This window comes from Felis catus, chromosome C1 (assembly GCF_018350175.1).
Source record: "Felis catus isolate Fca126 chromosome C1, F.catus_Fca126_mat1.0, whole genome shotgun sequence".
Classification (NCBI taxonomy): Eukaryota; Metazoa; Chordata; class Mammalia; order Carnivora; family Felidae; genus Felis; species Felis catus.
In genome coordinates this window covers 79,287,867-79,308,335 of record NC_058375.1, presented here as the reverse complement: position 1 = coordinate 79,308,335, position 20,469 = coordinate 79,287,867, and the positions used below count along the sequence as shown (strand labels likewise).

At 40.6% G+C, this 20,469-nt stretch overlaps 3 pseudogenes; all 3 read left to right on the top strand.

Moving 5' to 3' along the window:
* The first annotated feature begins 985 nt into the window (after positions 1-985).
* Positions 986-4,766, top strand: LOC109503017 (annotated as a pseudogene).
* A 14,046-nt stretch (positions 4,767-18,812) lies between these two features.
* On the top strand, positions 18,813-19,394 carry LOC101081064 (annotated as a pseudogene).
* A 216-nt stretch (positions 19,395-19,610) lies between these two features.
* LOC109491383 lies at positions 19,611-20,091 on the top strand (annotated as a pseudogene).
* The last annotated feature ends 378 nt before the right edge of the window (positions 20,092-20,469 follow it).

Genomic DNA, 20,469 nt, shown 5'->3' with positions numbered 1-20,469 from the left:
ACAGAAAACAGCTTGTCTTAACTGAAAAAAAAGAAAGAAAAGCATATATCTTAATAAAATCTAAAAATGACAATCTTTAAAATAAATTTCTTTTCAAAATTTGGCTAAGTGCCTGGAAACACAATCAATGCCTAGTAGAAAATTAGGAAACCTTCTGTTCATTTTAGACCTGAGAGTTTGCAATGAATGTTTAAAGAAACTTCATAATCTTAATACCGGCTAGAGTTACGTTGTACTGCAAAACATATTAAAAATAACTATGATCCTCAGTTCGCAAAGAGCCAAGGTGGAGTGGGATTGTTGAGAACACATGAAATGACTCCTCAAAGTGGTAGCCAAGGTGATAATGACATTGAGATTTCCATCGAGAACAGGGACCAAATCCTTTACATATCCTCACTCCAGAACCTAACAGTGCCTGATATGTAAATAGGCACATGATAAGTATTTATTCAGATACAACTGAACCCAGTTGCTCACCTGAAAATCTAGTCTCCAGGACCAGTTTATGGAGCTAGGCTATACCTAATTAGGGCTGCCAATGGGGGTAGCATAGAGGTATTGAGGGAAGTGATTCTGGTATGGTAAAAGGCAAGCTAGGCTATTAATCCCCAGATCTTTGTTCCAGGAATAACAAATAAAATATCCTAGTCCCTTCTATTCATATTGCTAACTACTCCTCTGTCCTTGTGATTTAGTTTCATGAGACAATAGATTCCTCTTTTTGCCTAAGGGAGTCATGTCGGGGTTTTGTCACCTGCAAAAAAATGCCATCTACTATAATCCTGTCTCAATGAATTAACATAACAGATATTAACAAAGAATTATAAAACAATGCCAAGTGGTATTGTGGAGCATGTAAAAGGGACAAGTCTAAAATAATGAAGTAGTTGGGCACAGTGCATAGTCCTGATGTAGGCAAGCAAACTTTGAAGCTCAGTGACTTGTTGACCCAATATTGTTTGAATAGTCTATGATCAGATCCATGCGCATGAGTGTCAGAAGTCCAGGAAGACAAGAAGAGTCTAAATCCAAGAGTGTCAACGAAGGCAAGGAGAACCAAAGGGTTCAGTTGTTGGACCGGTATTAGGTTTCCTTTTATGTGTAAGCAGGTAGATTTGTGTTGTCAACTAAGAAAAGGAAGTGCCTCACAGATGTGAGAAAACCCAGTTACAGAGGGTGGGGGACTCCTAACACACCAGCCTAGTGAAGCCACAGCAGCCCTGGGCTGCTGGACCATCTGTAAAATGTGTTTGGTCCAGTTCACTGACTGACTGACTCCATCTCAAAAGAGCAATCAAAGGTAGCTCTCAGATCCCAGCCAGCTTGTACTACTGTGAAAACCTTTTAGGCCAAACATATAGGTAGAAAGAATAGCTTAAGGTAAACTATTTTAAAACTAAAAATATTACCTTTGTCAGATGTTCTCTAAATGAAATAATTTATATCCAATTACTACAGGCAGCCCAGCTGACATATTTTCATTACTTAGATGTACCTTAGAAATATTTTTATTGCAAAAAATTCTCATACACACAGAAGTAGAGAGGTTAGCATAGTTAACTTCCACATACCCATGACTGATGTAAATAATTATCATTTTACCATATTTATTTCATCTGTCCTTTTTACATTTTAAATTTATTTTTAAAGATTTTATTTATTTTTTATTTTTTATTTTTTAAAGCTTATTTATTTATTTTGAGAAAGATGAGAGCACAAGTGAGGGAGGGGCAGAGAGAGACACAGAGAGAGAGAATCCCAAGCAGGGATTCAACACTGTCAACACAGAGCCTGATGCAGGGTTTGATCATCTCACAAATGATGAGATCATGACCTGAGCAGAAATCAAGAGTTGGACACTTAATCAACTGAGCCCCCTCCAGCGCCCCTAAAGATTTTATTTTTAAGTAATCTCTACACCCAACGTGGGCTTGAATTTATGACCCCCAAGATCAAGAGTCCCATGCTCTACCGAGTAAGCCAAACAGGTACCCCTCGTCTGTTTTTTATTGTTGAAGTATTTTAAGGCAAATCTCAGACATTTCACCCTCACATATTTCAGTATACATTTTTAAGAAAGGTCATGTTTTTACATTACCACCACACTATTGTCACACTGTAGCAAATGGTATTGGTGCTTTTTCCCATATCACTTTGGCTCTTATCATTTCAGAGTGTATTCTTTGTCTGAGGGCTTTCTCTGGCCCCTGGAGAGCCCACTCTGCCTTCCTCTCCCATGGGCACAGCTGAATCAATGCCTGATGGGAGTTGGTATGTAAGTAACTCAGGTCCCTTGGCCTGCGGGTGGGAATTAGCTCTGAGGTATATTTCACACTATTTCCCAAAGTATATTAGTGAGATTAAATTCCACTTGCCCACAATGGTTAGGTTGCTAAATAGTGCAGCTTTTATTGGCTTCTATTCCTTCCTCATTTCACTTCCTCCTTCTCTTCCAGTGTCTCCTAGGATCCCTTCTCAACTATACTTCTTGCATTTGAATCTTTATCTCTGGGTCTGGGAGAACCCAAACTGAGAAACTCATGTAACCAAACTTACAATAATTCTTTAGTATCATCTAATACCCAGACCTTATTGAGATTTTCCTAATTGTGTCAAAATTATCTTTTTATAATTGGTTTGTTGAGACAAGATTTTTAAACCAGTTGCATGTGGTTGTTTCTTAAGCCTCTTTTAATCCAGAGCAGTCTCTTCTCCCTTACCCCTTTTTGATGCCATTGACTTGATTACAGAGACCAGTTGTCCTACTGAATTTACCATATTCTGGATTTGTCTTTTTGCTTCCTTGTGTTCCTTTATCTCCTCTATTTCCTATAATGGAAGTTAGCTTTAGAAACTTGCAGATTCCACTTTCTTGGAGGGCAAGAATACTTCATAAGTAGTGTTGTTAGCCTCGCATCAATCACTTTAGGAGACACATACTGCCTGGTTGTCCTGCTTTAAATGAGACTAAGATTGATAAGTGGGTTCAGGTTCACCTGGTTCATCTCAAAGTATTCAACAGGAGGCTGTGCTGCTTAAATCCATGTTCCATGTGTCATTACTAACAGTGTTCTATGACTTCAAAGGACAGCTGCTATGTTCACAGTGAACATTTTGTAGGGCAAAATAATTTTAAACAGGCTTTAAACTGTTAACTGTTTCATGTCTTAGAACATACTCCAAGCTATTTTCTAAGGAAAACTCTGGTCCTACTCACAGCTTGGATCATAACTCAATGCACTGTTAGAATGGGAACTACACTCGCCCGCCCTCCCCGCCCCCCCACCATGAAGTCTTATTAACCCACTTACCACCCCTCCAAAAAACCCCTGGATATTGCAATGGGGTAAGCTAATCAGTCGTTCTGCTCAAAGAACTTAGTAGTCTTGTAAGGATCTTATGAGTGATACAATGGTAAGCACATAGTACTGGTACCTAATTTGGAGGGAAGATGTCATTAGGAAACTCTTCTTGGAGGAAGTGATATTTAAATTGAAACCTACATGGTAAGTTCTTAAAGAAAAACTGCCAAGAAAAGCAAAGCTTTCCTTTTCTTGAAACTAATATGTTTTTCCTTAAGGACAACATGGATCACATAATGGTTAACTCTTTTTGCTTTGATCCCTAATAATTTTAATTTTGAGACTTAACTCTAATTATGTAGGACATGATAGTTTGCATATTTCATTCCAATGTATCCTGGTCTTGATTTTCTTTTTATTCTTTTCCTGACTTTTAAATGTTTACATGTTGTCCTTCTGTTCCAAATTGTGCATACTTTTGAAGCTACCTCAAATCCCAATCTCTTTTGCTTATATTTAAAAACAGGAACAAAAAAATTCCCATATTGAGCTGGACCAGGGATGAATCTAACTTCATCAAAAATGGTCTTAAGGACCTTTTCCACGAGGGTGCCTGGGTGGCTCAGTCGTTAAGCATCTGACTTTGGCTCAGGTCATGATCTCACAGTTCATGAGTTCGAGTCCCACACTGGGTGAGCTCAAGCCCTGCTTCAGGTGAGCACAAGTCCCACTTCAGGTGAGCTTGAGCCCCACATCGGGTGAGCATGAATCCCATTTTGGGTAAGCTTGAGCCCTGCTTTGTGTGAGCCCCGCTTCTCCCCCAACCCCCCCCCCACCCCTTGCTCACTTGCACGCCACCCCCCTCAAAAAAGGGTCTTTTCCACACTACCCAGGGAGGGTCCATGCAGACTCTCCTCTGCACTGTGTGGACATTGCCATGCCATCCATTGCAACAACAAGGGAACTCACTCAGTGGGTCTGGTGTGGTGGATGCTGGCCCGGGAAGTTCAGTGCATGCCTGACGCCATTTCCTGTGAATGCCCATGGGAGGTCATGCCTGATCTCTACTTCTACAGAGATTTTGAAGACATGTGGTGGTGCAGGCCACCGCTGAAAAAGGCTGTGACCAAGGAAGAATTTCTGGGTGAATGGACTGTTCCAGCTCCTGAGTTCACTACTATTCAACCTGAAGTCACAGACTGGTCTGGAAGTAGGCAGGTGCCCTCTGTGCCTATTCAGCAGTTCTGTACTGAAGACTGAAGTGTTCAGCCTGCCACTGAAGACTGGTCTGCAGCTCCTACCACTCAGACCCCTGAATGGGTAGGAACAACCACTGAGCGGTCTTGCTCTTTCACAAAGGCAAACAAAATGTAATAAGGTTGACGGAAAATAAGGTTTCTAAAAAAAAAAAAAAAAAAATCCTCTTAGGAGGGTATAACTTTCATCTCTGCTACCAGCCATTAGTCCCTGAAGCAGAGTGATGTAGGGTGAAGTTGAAGTGGAGTCAGAGATATGTTTAATTCCCAGATTTGACAAGATTAGTATCAACCTTGGTTTGAAATCCTATGGAAAGAATTTTCAGGGACTCCAGGATCTCTTCCTGAATTATTACCAATACTTTTTTTCATATGTTTACTTTGAACTTAAAAATAATCGTTATAGGGGCGCCTGGGTGGCGCAGTCGGTTAAGCGTCCGACTTCAGCCAGGTCAGGATCTCACGGTCCGTGAGTTCGAGCCCCGCGTCAGGCTCTGGGCTGACGGCTCAGAGCCTGGAGCCTGTTTCCGATTCTGTGTCTCCCTCTCTCTCTGCCCCTCCCCCGTTCATGCTCTGTCTCTCTCTGTCCCAAAAATAAATAAACGTTGAAAAAAAAAATTTAAAAAAAAATAATAATCGTTATATTAATTAAGATCTCCTTGGCTGCAACAGAGAATTGACTTACAGTTTTATATTATTTCCTGAGGCAGCCATAACAAATTATCACAAACTGGATGGCTTAAAACAACAGAAACTAATTTTCTCACAGTTCTGGAGGTCAAAAGCCCAAAATCAATGTGTCAGCAGAGTCATTCTCCCTCCAGAGGCTCTAGAAGAGAACGCTTTACCTCTTCCAGCTTCTTTCTGGTGGCTCCAGGCGTTCCTTGGATTGTCACTGAATAATTCCAATCTCTGCCTCTGTGTTCACATTGCCTTCTCCAGCACTTCTATTTTCTCCTCTTCTCTGTGCATCTCTCCTCTGTGTGTCTTTTATGAGGACACTCATCACTGGATTAAGGGCTCACTCAGATAATCCAAGATGATCTTAGCTCAAGACACTTAATTTAATTATGTCATTAAATAAGGTCATATTCATAGGTTCTGGGGGTTAGGACATAGACATCTTTTTGGGGCCACCATTCAATCATTCAGTGGCCTAAACAATGGAACCATTTTAATTATCTTACATAAAAGGAAGTTTGATGTGATAGGCAATTTAGGATTGGTGTGGCTCAGTTATCTCATCAAAGACTCAGACTCTGTCTTTCCCCATCCACAGTTATCAGTATTTTATTTTTTGTCCTCAAGCCTGCTGCCTTAAGATTACAGGATAGTTGCCCCAACTCCAGGCTTCACATCCCTCACAGAACTGTAAACATAGCAGGAAGGGAGAAGAGAAAGTAACAAGACCTCTCCCTGAAGCCTCCGTAGTTTCCCTCTATGCCCTATCATAGGCAACCGAAACGTATTATTGGCAAAGAGGGATAGGGATGCCATGACTGCCTTGGACCTATCAAGATACATGCCCTGGGGTACACTGCCACACTGAAACTTGAGTTTTGATAATAAAAAAGGGAAGATGGGAGTGCAAGCTGGTGCAGCCACTCTGGAAAACAGTATGGAGGTTCCTCAAAAAACTAAAAATAGAACTACCCTACGCCCCCGCAATTGCACTACTAGGCATTTATCCAAGGGATACAGGTCTGCTGTTTCAAAGGGACACATACACCCCAATGTTTATAGCAGCACTATCAACAATAGCCAAAGTATGGAAAGAGCCCAAATGTCCATCGATGGATGAATAGATAAAGAAGATGTGGTATGTGTATGTATACACACACACACACACACACACACACACATACATATACACACACAATGGAGCATTACTTGGCAATCAAAAAGAATGAAATCTTGCCATTTGCAACTATGTGGATGGAACTGGAGGGTATTATGCTAAGTGAAATTAGTCAGTCAGAGAAAGACAAAAATCATATGACTTCACTCATATGAGGACTTTAAGAGACAAAACAGATGAACATATGGGAAGGGAAACAAAAATAATAGAAAGACAGGGAGTGGAACAAAACATAACAGACTCATAAATATGGAGAACAAAAAGAGGGTTACTGGAGGGGGTGTGGGAGGGGCGATGGGCTAAATGGGTAAGGGACACTAAGGAATCCACTCCTGAAATCATTGTTGCACTATATGCTAACTAATTTGGATATAAATTATAAAAAAAAAAGAAAAGAAAAAAAGGGGGGGTGAAGGTGGCTATTATGTAAGCAACTAACAATATTTGCTACAATTTCTAAATGTAGTTCCTGAAGAGTATTAATTAAAAAACCCACCAGCCCTTTTATCTACCAATTTACATAAATTCCTTCAACCAATGTTTATAACACCTACTATATGTTGGGTACTGTGATAGAAGCAGGACTCTCAAGATCATCAAGATATAGTCCCTGTCCTCAAGAAGCTCTTGGTTGAATTGAATAAGAGATAAAAACACCAATAATTTGAGGACAGTGAGACAAATGCTATATTAGAGATATGTGCCTGGTGCATTGGGGGAACAGAATAGATTGCAGCATCCTGAAAGGCAACCCTTGAGTTTTTGAGAAGCAACAGAGGAAAAGATGGGGGTATATGATGGTCTTCTAGAGAGAAAAGAGCATGTAGAAAGACAAAGATGATTGGAGAACACTGCTATACCTTTGTGGAACTACAAATTTTTTAACATGGCTAATGTGGAGAACTATATAGGTAGCAAGAAGGCAGGTCAAGCTAGTAGGATGGGTGGGAGCTAGATGGTGAAGGGCTATAAATAGTGAAATAAGAAAATGACACTTGATCCCAAAATCTATGGGGAGTTATTGAAAGATTTCAAGCAAAGGAACAATAAAATTAGACTGTTTTAGAAGGATTACTCTGAGAGTAGTTGGATGTATTTGCCTTCATTACTGGATAGATGGTGATGCCATTCCTAAAAAGGGCAAGTACAAGCGTAGGGAAGAAGATACCAAGTTCAGGTGTGTATTTTGAAGTTTGAAATACCTGGCCCAAATAGATCCTTCTCTCTTTCTCTCTCTCTCTCTCTCTCTCTCTCTCTCTCTCTCTCTCTCTCTCTCTGTCTCTCTCTCTCTCTCTCTCTTTCTTGCCTTCTAATTTACATGCAATCTATCATGCCTTGTGAACCTATTAGCCTCTATTTTTGGTTTCATTTCCATTATTTTAAGAAAAATACCCTTGGATTAGAAAGGAATACATCAGGGGCGCCTGGGTGGCTCGGTCAGTTAAGCGTCCGACTTCAGCTCAGGTCACGATCTCACGGTCCGTGAGTTCGAGCCCCGCGTTGGGCTCTGTGCTGACAGCTCAGAGCCTGGAGCCTGTTTCGGATTCTGTGTCTCCCTCTCTCTCTGCCCCTCCCCCGTTCATGCTGTGTCTCTCTCTGTCTCAAAAATAAATAAACGTTAAAAAAAAAAAAAAAAAAAGGAATACATCAAAATGTTCCCAGTGGCCATCTTTGTGGTGGGATTATATGACTTTAAAGAAAATACTTTTCAGTATTTCCCAAAGTGAGCATTTTACATGCATCTCAAGACTAAATACCCTCAATTCTAACTGCCTGAGATGGTGTCATTTCAGAGCCAGTATTTTTTCCCCTAAACATGGCATCTTCTTGAGTAATTTTAAGTAAATGCCAAGATTTTTTACTCGTCACTTAAATTTAAAAATTTTACCATTTAATTGTTTTTGGTTATACTTTAAATTTCTTATCAACACACTTACCACAATTTTGCAATCATTTGCTTATCAGTCTTTGAATGCCTCTGTGGAAAAAGTCTGGTCTTGTTCATCTTAGTAGACCCAAGACCTAAATATCCAGCAGAAATATATTTACTAAACACTTACTGAATTGGAATGTGTAATATGCATCTTCGTATTCCTAGTGCCAAGCTCAGTGCCAATGCCCAATAAACATTAGTGGAGCTATATTTCAACTTTTGGCCAGTACTCTACCAAAGTCCTACATAATCACTGGGTGGCAAAAATAAATTTTCATTTTCTCAGACAGTATCTCTTTGTCACATTATGTGTGTGTGTATGTACCAAAACATTTTATACATACATATTTATATGTACACATACATGATTTTTTCTCTAATAGGTTTAAAGATCCTACTACCACTGTGCCTGTGAAAGACTGCTAAGTCAGAAAGCTTTTCTAATTTATTAGTGAGAAAACCAAGGCTGAAAGTTACCTAAGATTACGAGTACTGCAATTCTAGACATTGGTTCAAAAAACCCTCTTATTTATTTTATCAAATGTTTAAAAGCATAAGACTAAAACTCTTCTTTTTTTAAAAGTTTTTTTTTTTAACGTTTATTTATTTTTGGGACAAAGAGAGACAGAGCATGAATGGGGGAGGGGCAGAGAGAGGGGGGGACACAGAATCTGAAGCAGGCTCCAGGCTCTGAGCCATCAGCCCAGAGCCTGACGCGGGGCTCGAACTCACGGACAGCGAGATTGTGACCCGAGCTGAAGCCGGACGCTTAACCGACTGAGCCACCCAGGCGCCCCTGACTAAAACTCTTCTATTCTAAAACTCCATCTGGGTAGAACTATCGTGAGTGCTATGATCACTATATTCCTTTTGTAAGCCAAGTTTCTAATGCCATGTTCTAGATATCGTGATGTGTTCAGCATCATCCCCACAATTTATTGTATTGCAGGGGCTGGGAAACCCAGGAATTTCCTTGGCCTCCCTAGCCAGCAGGAATCCTGTTCAGGATTCAGTCAACAGTGGGCATGTGCAAGAGACTGGAAAGCTAAAGGAAGGAAGAAAGAAACACTCTTCTAGCTCAGGCAGTGGTGGCACCAACTGAGCTGCACCCTCTTGTCATACAGTCAGTTCCTGGGACACCTGGGTAGCAGCTAAACATGGGCATCTGGTAGTTTGCATCAACAGCATGGGGCAGGGAGCACAACTTCCTTAAGTCATGGGCAGTAATGGGGTCTTGCAGGAGTTGAATTCTGCAAACAACTGTAGGCTCCAGGGGAAGAAGCAGCTTCCTGTAGTTCCTCATGACTGGGTAACTTGACCTCCGTTAGCGTCTCCAGCCTTTCCAACAATTTTGTTACCTAATTTCCTGTGTTAAAACCCTCCTCACTTAAAATATCTTAAATAGCTTCCATTTTCTGATTAACTATGTAGCATAACATTTTATCTGATGTTCCCGGAACCAGAGAATGTGCTATGCTGGGAAAATTATTTTTCTAGATAAGTTTAAAACTTTCAGGACTAGGGGCACCTGGGTGGCTCAGTTGGTTAAGCTTCTGACTTTGGCTCAGGTCATGATCTCAAGGTCCACAAGTTTGAGCCTCGCATCAGGCTCTGTGCTGACAGAACTGACAGGACTAAAATACCAATTGTCCTGAAAATTTTTATTAAGTGACTCATACATGATCCTTTCTTCCTAAACAGAATATTTAAAAGGCAATTTTTCTTCCTTTCCATTATTATCACCATTGGATATTCACCGAGTATCTCCCCACATTGAAGCTCCAAGAACAGGATGGTGGAGAACACCAGACTAAATTAGTACTGACCACAAGCAGATACTTAGAAGTTCAACTGCAAAAACCTTTACTACGACAGTTACTAGAGATACGGATGATGATGATGATATGATTACTGTCCCCTAGATACTCTCACAGAAAAATATGCAAACAAATCATAATAAGGAACGATAGATACAAAAACAGAAATATGTACCACAGGCACAGATTACATGAAGGAAATAAAGGGCTATTGACTGTACTTGAGGGTATCAGGGAAGGCTCTAGATGTAGGGTGAAATGTAAGCTGGATTTTTCAGTTTGAATAGTTGACAGGAAACAATAAAAAAGCATGTCGGAGCAAAGAACAAGCATGTGCAAAGACAAGTGTGACAGCTAGTCTCTAAAGACAGCTCCCACTCCCAACATTTCATCCTCCTTCTGGATGCTTCTACATCCTCCTCCTGTATTCTCCCCCACTATCCGAAAGTAGAGCATGAAAACTTTTGAACTGAAATGGCATGAGGCAAAGAAGCAATTACTACTCATTTGTATGAAAAAATTTTTGAGCATTCCCAGACTCAAAAAATAACCTCCCTTAGGCTTTTCTGACACGTTAGGACACATCTTGCTAACAGATACACAAAATAAATGAGGATAAAGCAAAGATGCCCACAGCCTCAGTTCAAAGCTATGGTGTTAATGCTGAGAGGCTGAGTGTAGTTCCCTGGGAAGGAGTTAGCGATTCTACTCTGCCGCTAGGCGTGCGTGCTGCCTCTATAAGGTTCTCTCTGCCAAACAAACGCTGAATGCTATTTTCCCTTTCCACCTTTGTTCATAAAAGCAAAACTCCTCTTCAAATTTCTTTTGGTAAGCGAAAACAGGTACTAATGCAGGTCTTTCGTAAAAGTGAGTGGTGTAACTTGAACTTTTGAAAAGCGAGAGATACCTGTATCCTCTCCCTGAAATAGCTCTGACCAATAGAATGTGGTGGCAGTAATGTTCTGGGACTTCTGAGCCCAAGGCTTAAGAGGACCTGCAGTTTCCGCTTCCTTCCCTTGGGAACACTCTGGAAACACTCCTTCTTAGAATCCCACCATACTCTAAGAAGTTCAAGCCACATGGAGAATCAAGGCATTGCAACTGACCATTCCAGCTGAGAGCCCACCCGATGGTACCAACCACCAGCCGGGTGGGTGCGTTACCTTGGACATTTCGTTCCAGTTGTGCCCTCCGATGACTGTGGCCTCAGACAACAGTATGTGAAGCAACCACTCAGCTAAGCCCAGCAAATTCACAGAACTGTGAGAAATAATGATTGTTGTTTTCAGCTGCTGAGTTTTAAGTGACTTCCTATGCGGTAATGAGGCTCCTGCACGAGTCAGTCGGCAGATGAGTGGAGGCTCTGAGAGAGTTCTCCTAGTTCCTCGTTCCTGGGCAATATCGTCTGCCTTTCCTTTTGGTTCTTCCAGTTCTTCCTATAATTGTATTATCTAATTCCCTGTATTTAATCACTGTTTGCTTGAAATCCCTTGATTGCCTTCTGTTTTTCTGGTTAATTTTGTAGTATAACATTTTGTTATCCTATACTCCTAGGACCAGAGAATGTGCTATGCCTGGAGTGGGTGTTGGCAGGGGAGGTTTTCTGATAATTTCAACCTTTTAGGTACTGAAATACCATATTCCTGAAAGGTTTTCTCTCAGGAGAAAAAGTCCTCTCTTTTTAAACATGGCACATGAAATGTAATAATTTCTTTTCTTTTCCATGACCATCATCATCAGATATTTATTGAATGCCTGTATATTGTATGATAGCTCCAGGAGCAAATGGTATAGAGCATCAGGTGAAATGAGGGCTGACCACAGCAGATATTTACAAGTTCAACTAAAATACTTTACTATATCAGTTGCCAGGGATGTTGAAATAATGATGATATGGTCCCTGTTCTCTGGCAGGTCTCACTGTAATGCAAATAATTTGTAAACAAACAAATTATAGTATGGTATTATGGATTTGAAAATAGAAATATGTATCACAGGCGTAGATAGCCAGACAAAGAGTAACTATGCACTGAGGAATTAGGGAGAACTTTACATTGGAGCTAAAATTTAAGCTGTGTCTTGCTGTATGGTTAGAAACTTGCCAGGTGAAGCGAAGAAAAGGTCAATCCAGGGTGGGGAAGAAGCACATGCAAAGGTAATAAAGTGTACAAGAGATGGCATTATACTGCCCATGTTTCAGTGCAATTGAGAAAATGTAGAAAAAGTTGAATCATGTTATGAAAGATACTTTATGTAATGCTTAGAGGAGTTTGGACTTAACACTATCATCACGGAGCAGAGGAGTCTCATAGTCCTATTTGTGTTTTAGAGACACAACACTGTTAGCAATGTGAAGGAGGGATCATAACAAGGAGGGACTGGCAGCCAAGGCCAGTTAGGAGGCTACAGCAAGATTCAGGTGGGAACAATAGGCTGTGAAGTGAGGCTTATAGTTGCCCAGCCTCCAAAACAGCATGACTAGAATACTGTAAAATAATTCCAACATTAAAGGTGGAGGCAGCACTCTCCCCAAGCCTTGTCTTCATATATTAATAGCTGTTGATTTATCTGTACCATTAAAAAACACATCCTTAACTTCAAAATTCTAAATAATGGTCCACAATTACTAGATTTTATGTCCACTTGCATAATAGTAAGCTTGTTATTGGGATATAAACAAATAGGGGCCTTGTAATTAAATTCTTAAATTTGGCCTTGGTCGGGAGCTTACTCCGAAGAATTCCAAAATTCTGCAACATTTGGATAAGATGAAATTCTAGAAAACTGATTCCAGGTTATATTTTCCTATAGTCTTGGAAGTATTTTGATCAGAAGAAAAGTCTTATATAAAACCAACACAATAAACCAACTTTCTGAAATAGTTTAACAATATTTCATATTCTGCATAACACTGAATCATTTAGACAATAGTGGGCAGAAAGAGGAAACCCAAAACCAGACATTACCTCTGCTTCCTTAGAGTGAGCTCTGTAATTATCTTGCAATAGCATGCAATTTCGCTATCCTCGGGAAGGCTTATAATTTTTTTAATGACTTCAAATAAAGATATAAAGATTCATCCCAGTATTCCCAGAGTACTTTTGGAGAGAAAGCAGAATGATCTAGTGGAAGAAACATAGTCTTTAGAACTACTTAGATTCTTTTTTTTAAATCTTCTGAAATGTTTGTTTTGGGGGGGGTGGTGGCAGGAGAGAGAGAGACAGTGCATGAGCAGGGGAGGGACAGAGAGAGAGAAGGAGGCACAGAATCCAAAGCAGGCTCCAGGCTCTGAACTGTCAGCACAGAGTCAGACATGGGGCTTGAACCCACGAGCCATGAGATCATGATCTGAGCAGAAGTCAGAGGCATAACAGACTGAGCCACCCAGGCTCCCTGGGGTTCAAATCCTGATGCCTCCACTTGCTAGATATTATCATATTACCTAATTTTTTTTTACATGTTTATTTATTTTGAGAGACAGACCACAGGCGAGGGAGAGGCAGAGAGAAAGGGAGACACAGAATCTGAAGCAGGCTCCAGGCTCTGAGCTGTCAGCACAGAGCCCGACACGGGGCTCGAACTCACAAGCTGTGAGATCATGACCCAAGCCAAAGTCAGACACTTAACTGTCTGAGCCACCCAGGCACCCATATCTATTACTTTTAATGCTACACCTGTGTTACCAGCCTGCCACCCTTGACTCTCAATACCTACACCTCACAGAAGTGATGAGAAAATGGAATAATTCACGTAAGATCTAGTACAAGTGTCCCCTTCAGTCATGTAATATTTATCATATATTATAAATTGTTGTTGTATATGCATTTATACTATACTTCTTCCCTTGTTTCAATTCTCACTATATAGTTCTGTACACTCAAAAAAAAAAAAATGCTTCTTAGGGAACAGATGTTTGTACACCTATGTCCCTAGCAGCATTATTCACAATAGCCAAAAGGTACAAGCTACCCATTCATCAGTCAATGAGTAAACAAAATGTGATGTATACATACAATGGAATATTATCCAGCTGTAAAAAGGAATGAAGTTCTGATACATATTATAACATGGATGAACCTTCCAAGCTAAGTGAAGTAAGTCAGATACAAAAGGGCAAATACTTTATGATTCCACTTCTGTGAAGTACCTAGAATTGTTGAATTCAGAAATAGAAAGCAGAACTGTGGTTACCTGTGGCTACAGGGAGAGAAGAATGGGAAATTACTATTTAATGGATACAGTATTTCAGTGTGAGATAATGAAAATGTTCTGGAGATAGTGGTGATGGTTGCACAACAATATCAATGTACTTAATGTCACTGAACCGAATACTTAAAAATGGTAAATTTTATATTTATATTTAACTACAATAAAAGCAACTTAAAAATATACTTGTTAAAAGATATACATAGTAATGAGATAGTATACCTGATCTATCTTAAACTGGGTGTGGCTACGATCTCTGGGTGAAGAGCTGGACTAGAGTTCTAGAGGGAAGGTATCAGCAGATGTGAGGTCAAGAGCCCCCTTTAAGATTTTACTTTCTGCACAGAGGGAAGTACAAGTGCACAAGTGGGGGAGGGGCAGAGAGCGAGGGAGTGAGAACCCCAAGCAGGCTGGGTGCCTGGGATCAAATCAAGAGAAGGACGCTTAACTGACTAAGCCACCCGGGTGCCCGCCTCAAAATATATTTTAATCCTGGGCCTATAATCTCCAAATTACCTTGTTTCTTTTTGTCTTTTTCAACTTAGACCACATGTTGCTTCCAAACAGAGGTTCAATTCCAGTCTTTCCCTGGTACCCTATTTTAAAAATAAAAACTTAGATCTCTAAGGCAGTGGTTTTCAACAGAGGGTGATTTTGTACCCCTCCCAGGACATCTGGCAATGTCTGGAGGCATTTTGGGTTGTCACAATGTGTGTGGGGGGTGTGCTACTGGCACCCAGTACATCTAAGCCAGGGATGCTGCTAAACTGCCCACAATGCACAGGATAGATAGCCTCTCACAACAAAGAATCAACTGACCCAAAATGTCAGTAACATTGAGACTGAGAATCCTAAATTCTGACAAATTAAGGAATTCTAAGGTACTACTTATTTGATTGGTTTCTGGAAAAGATTGATTGTAAGTTAAAAGTTACCTCTTTTGCTTCCCTACTTTTCTCTTTTCACTTACATCTTTTATAGGAAACAGCAAATCTAAGTATATATGTTAAAAGTAAGTTTTATTTTGAGGAAATAGGAGAAGGATTAGTGATGATGCTTTAACTACAAGGTGGATAGGTGAAAAGGAGGTTATTTATGTACCCATTCTCTTCACCCTGGCCAATCCTACCCATGATATTCTATGCTGTGGGGCAAGGTAAAAAATAGAGGGGTTTGGGCACACCTGGATGGCTCAGTCAGTTGAGTGTCAAACTTTTTTTTTTTTAACATTTATTTTTGAGAGAGAGAGAGCGCAAGTGGGGATGGGGCAGAGAGAGGGAAATGCAAAATCTGAATCAGGCTCCAGGCTTTGAGCTGTCAGGACAGAGCCAACGTGGGGTTCGAACCCACGGACTGTGAGATCATGACCTGAGCCGAATTGACACTTAACCAACTGGGCCACCCAGGTGCCCCAAGTTTCCAACTCCTGATTTCGGCTCAGGTCATGGTCCCATCCCAGGGTCATGGGATCCACACTCAACGTGGAACCTGCTTAAGATTCTTTCCCTCTCCCTCTCCCTCTCTCTCTCTCTCTCTCTGCCCCTCTCCTTAGCTCATGCACATGCACTCTCTCTCTCTCTCTCTAATAAAAATTTTAATTTTTTTTTTTTTTTTTTAAAGAGGGGGCCAAGCTATTAGGGACAGGGAAGAAGAAAACAAACAAAATCCAAGTGAAGCCAGTGGAAGGCAGTGCCTATGCTATTTGGACTGGAGAATTCTTCCTGGTGGCCATTTGGGTATGAGGAAATATTTGTATTTCCAAAAAAGGTTATTAACAAAAACATTTTAATTCAATTAAAAATGTAAGCTATATGTTTTCCATAATTAAGCATTCTATTTATAAATTTGACATACTATTTATGATTACATAAAACTTGCATGTTTTTCCTTTGGAGCAGTTCTCTGAGTGCATAATACCACTGTGTCTACAACGACAAATACTTTTGCCTTTTATTTTCCTCTTGCGTGATATTAAATAACAAGTATAACTCATTTGGTATAATTTAGGTATTTTGAGAAATTCATTAACACCGTCAGGCCTCTAGACCTTTAGAGTAATTCATTATAATGGTACATATTAGAATAGTGCCCTCTTATAAGCACTTTGGAAAACTGACAATACATACTAAAACCAGTATGTGCATACCCCATGACCGAGTTACTCCACTCCCAGGTATACATTCAACAGAAGTGAGACATGTATAAGAATGTCTTCCATGGCATTATTCATAGTAGCCAAGAACTAGAAATTCCTCAAATACCCATCAATGGTAGAATGGATAAATTTTGGATATAATAAAAATGGTTAAATTAATAAAATACTATTCAGTAATGAGAATGAATGACTACAAATACATATGCTATGAATAAATCTCATTCTAGTAGGTTGAATAATGGCCTCCAAAAATATCCAGGATCTAATCCCTGGAACCTGTGAATGTTATCTTATATGGCAAAAGAGACTTTGATTCAAATAAGGATCTTGAAATGAGATTTTCCTGGATTATCCAGGTAGACCCTAAATGTAGAGGCAGAGGAAGATTTGACTATAGAAGAAAAGATGATGTGATGATGAAAGTAGAGGCTTTAAATACCAAGTAAGGGGCCACAAAGTACACAGGCAGCCACTGGCAGCTGAAAAAAGGCAAGGAAACAGATGCTCCACTCACAACCTTCAGATTTAGGAACCAATCCTGCTAATAGCTTCACTTTGGCCTATTAAACATAGTTGCAGGGGGGTACCTGGGTGGCTCAGTTAAGGTTAACATTTGACTCTTGATTTTGGCTCAGGTCACGATCATTCACTTGTGAGACACACTCCGCACTGGGCATGAAGCCTGATTAAGATTCTCTCACTCCCTCTCCCGCCATCCCTTTCCCACTTGCGCTCTCAAAAACAAACAAAAAACCAAAAACAAGTTTTGGACTTCTGATACCAGGACTGTTAAGAGAATAAATTTGTGTTGTTTTAAATCACTAATTTTGGGATAATTTGTTACAGTGGCAAAGGAAAAACAGTATATTCACAAATATGATGATCAAATAAGAGTATACTGGGGTGCTGAGTGATGTGGCAGTGGGTTAGCAGGCAGGCTGGGCTGCAGTCCGTGTTGCTGGGGGCCACTCCGGGGACCGGGAGTGTGAGGCAGAGGGCAATGGAGCCGGGTCTGTGCCTGTGCACCTACCATGGACTTCCTGGCCCATGGCTCAGACTCCCAAGTATGATGGTGAGGGACTTGGAATGCTGCAGTGGCCCTCTCCCAGCCCCTGGCCACCTTAATTCCTGAGGAGGTTGGAGAGCACCGAGGTTCATCGCAGCCCCTGAGTGAATTGAGCTGGATCTCTGCTTGAACCCAGACCTAGTGGCATAGTGCTGGGGTGGGGAGGGGCAGCAGGAGGGATGTTTGGAATCTGATATTCCAGCAGAACCCCAGGTGTTAAAATGACCCTACAACAGCTGATTTTGCCTTTTGCAGTTGCAAACCAAATTACTGCTTGTTTCTTCACTGGAACACTTGAGCCATGTTCATGAATCCACTTCGTTCAAGACAGGTGTTTAAATTGCTTTGTCAGACCTTTATCAAAATGGCACTGCTGTCTTCTTTCACTTGTAGTGATGAGTTTAGCTCACCAAGACTACATCACAACAGAGTGACTGCTTTTTTTTTTTTTTTGTAAGATTTTATTTTTAAGTAATCTCTACACCCAACATGGGGCTTGAACTCACAGCCCCAAGATCAAGAGTCATGTGCTTTACCTACTGAGGCAGCCAGGCGCCCATAGCTATTGCTCATTTAATGAGGTCAGCTGAAGAAAGAATTCCTCAGGATCCCTGTGAGGATATTTCTGATATCCAGATGAGATCAAGAGAAGTAGCTTGGAAGAACAAACCTCACATTACTTAAATGATTTAGAACAGTTTGCCCCCTTAGGAAAAGGTGGATATGGAAGAGTATACAAGTTCAGGAATAAATCAGATGGTCAGAATTTTGCAATCAAAATATGCTCAATAAGGGTGCAACTAAACAGATTACATAAAGGTACTACAGGAAGTCAAGGTGTTGTAGGCCATCATACTGCTTGGATAGTAGATGCTCATGTGGCCCAAATGCAAGATAGAATCTCTATTCAGTTGCCATCTGTGGAAGTGATCTCTAACCAGGAGGACAACAGAGATCAACATGATGTCAAAAATGATTAAAGTAATAGCATATCCAGGGGCCCCTCGGTGGCTCAGTCGGTTAGGCGTCCATCTGCAGCTCATGTCATAATCTCACTGTCCGGGAGTTTGAGCCCCACGCTGGTCTCTGCGTGGACAGCTCCAAGCTTGGAGCCTGCCTCGGATTCTGTGTCTCCATCTCTCTCTGCCCCTCTCCCACTCACACTCTGTCTCTTTCTCTCTCAAAAATAAATAAACATTAAAAAAAAAAATCATCCATTATCCTTGCCAAATTCACCCCAGAAAAAGAAAACTCCTTAGGAGAAGCTGGCACTGAAAATCAGACTAATAGACTGATGAACTATATCACCAATTTAGTCACAAAAGATGCCATTGAATTGGAATCATTTTATTCGAAGAGCTGACTTGTCTTCCAGATTGTTGAACATCAGCTGCCACTTATGCATGATTACAACTTAGAAGAGAATTTCACATCCATCGACGAATCTTCTGAAGAAAACTTAAAACTTGATGGGGCAGGTATCACCTGATGCAGTGTCACCTGATGTTGCACATTTAGATCCACCTGTGTGAGCTCTCTTTGTAGGACTGGATAACTGAGTGAAACAGGCAGGGCCAGAATACATGGGCGAATGTACACACATCCTTATGTTAGGGCCAGTGTTGCAATAAAAATCTTTTCAAGAATTGGTGGAAAGTGTATTTTACATTCATAACATAACAGACACCTGAAGTCCAGAAATATTTTTCTTCATGGCCGTGATCAGCAAGTAAAAATAGAAGACTCTGGTCTGGCCTATACAGACATCATTCAGAACATGGACTGCCAGGGCACCTAGGTAGCTCAGTCAGTTGGGTATCTGACTTCCACTCAGGTCATGATCTCACGGTTTGTGGGCTCGAGCCCCACGTCGGGCTCTGTGCTGACAGCTAAGAGCCTGTAGCCTGCTTTGGATTCTGTGTCTCCCTCTCTCTCTGTCCCTCCCCTGCTCTCGTGCACTCTCTCAAAAATAAAATACACATTAAAAAATTAAAAAACAAACAAACAAAAAACCATGGACTGGATCAAGAGAAATGGCAACAGAATACCAACATATACTTCCAGGGTGGGTACTTGTCTGTATGTACACTTAACCTGAAGAGTTGGAAGGATTTGAGCGTGACACCAAATTAGATATGTATAGCTTGGGTGTGATCCTACTAGAACTCTTTCAGCCATGTGGAACATAAATAGAACAAGTACAAGTTTTAATAGGTTTAAGAAGTGGTCAGTTACTTGAGTCCCTCAGTAAAAGGTATCCCACAAAGCCAAGTGGATCTAGCACTTAATCAGAAAGAATGCATCTCAGAGACCATCTGCTCTGTTCAGCTGCTATAAAGCGAAATTTTCCAAACTGTTGGAAATGTTAATCTCACCCTACAGATGAAGATACTAGAACAAGAAAAATTGAAGAACTAAAGAGGCAGCTAAGCCTCCTTTCTCAGGACAAAGGGGTTAAAGATGACATTGAAGATGAGGGTGTGCCTGTCTACTAGCCTTAATTAGGCTCTATAAATGTGAAAGTGGTCTTAAACTCTTTAGGCTAGTCAACTGGAATGTAAATTTTCAATCTTCATTAGTGTGCAATACTTTTATTTAGTAAGCCTGTATAAGACATTAAAATTTAATTTAAAAAAGATTGTATTTACATAAAATAAAAGGCAAAACTAATCAAAAGTTTTAGAAAACAGAATAGTAGTTACTTCCAGGGAAGATGACAATGTTAAAATAGGGGCAAAAGGGGCTTCTGGGGTGTTCACACTGCTGTGTCCTGACCTGAAGGCCAGTGATATGAGTATGTTTAATTTGTGAAAACATATGCATGGTATATGCAGTTTTAAAAACTGGTACCTTTTCGGGGCACCTGGGTGGCT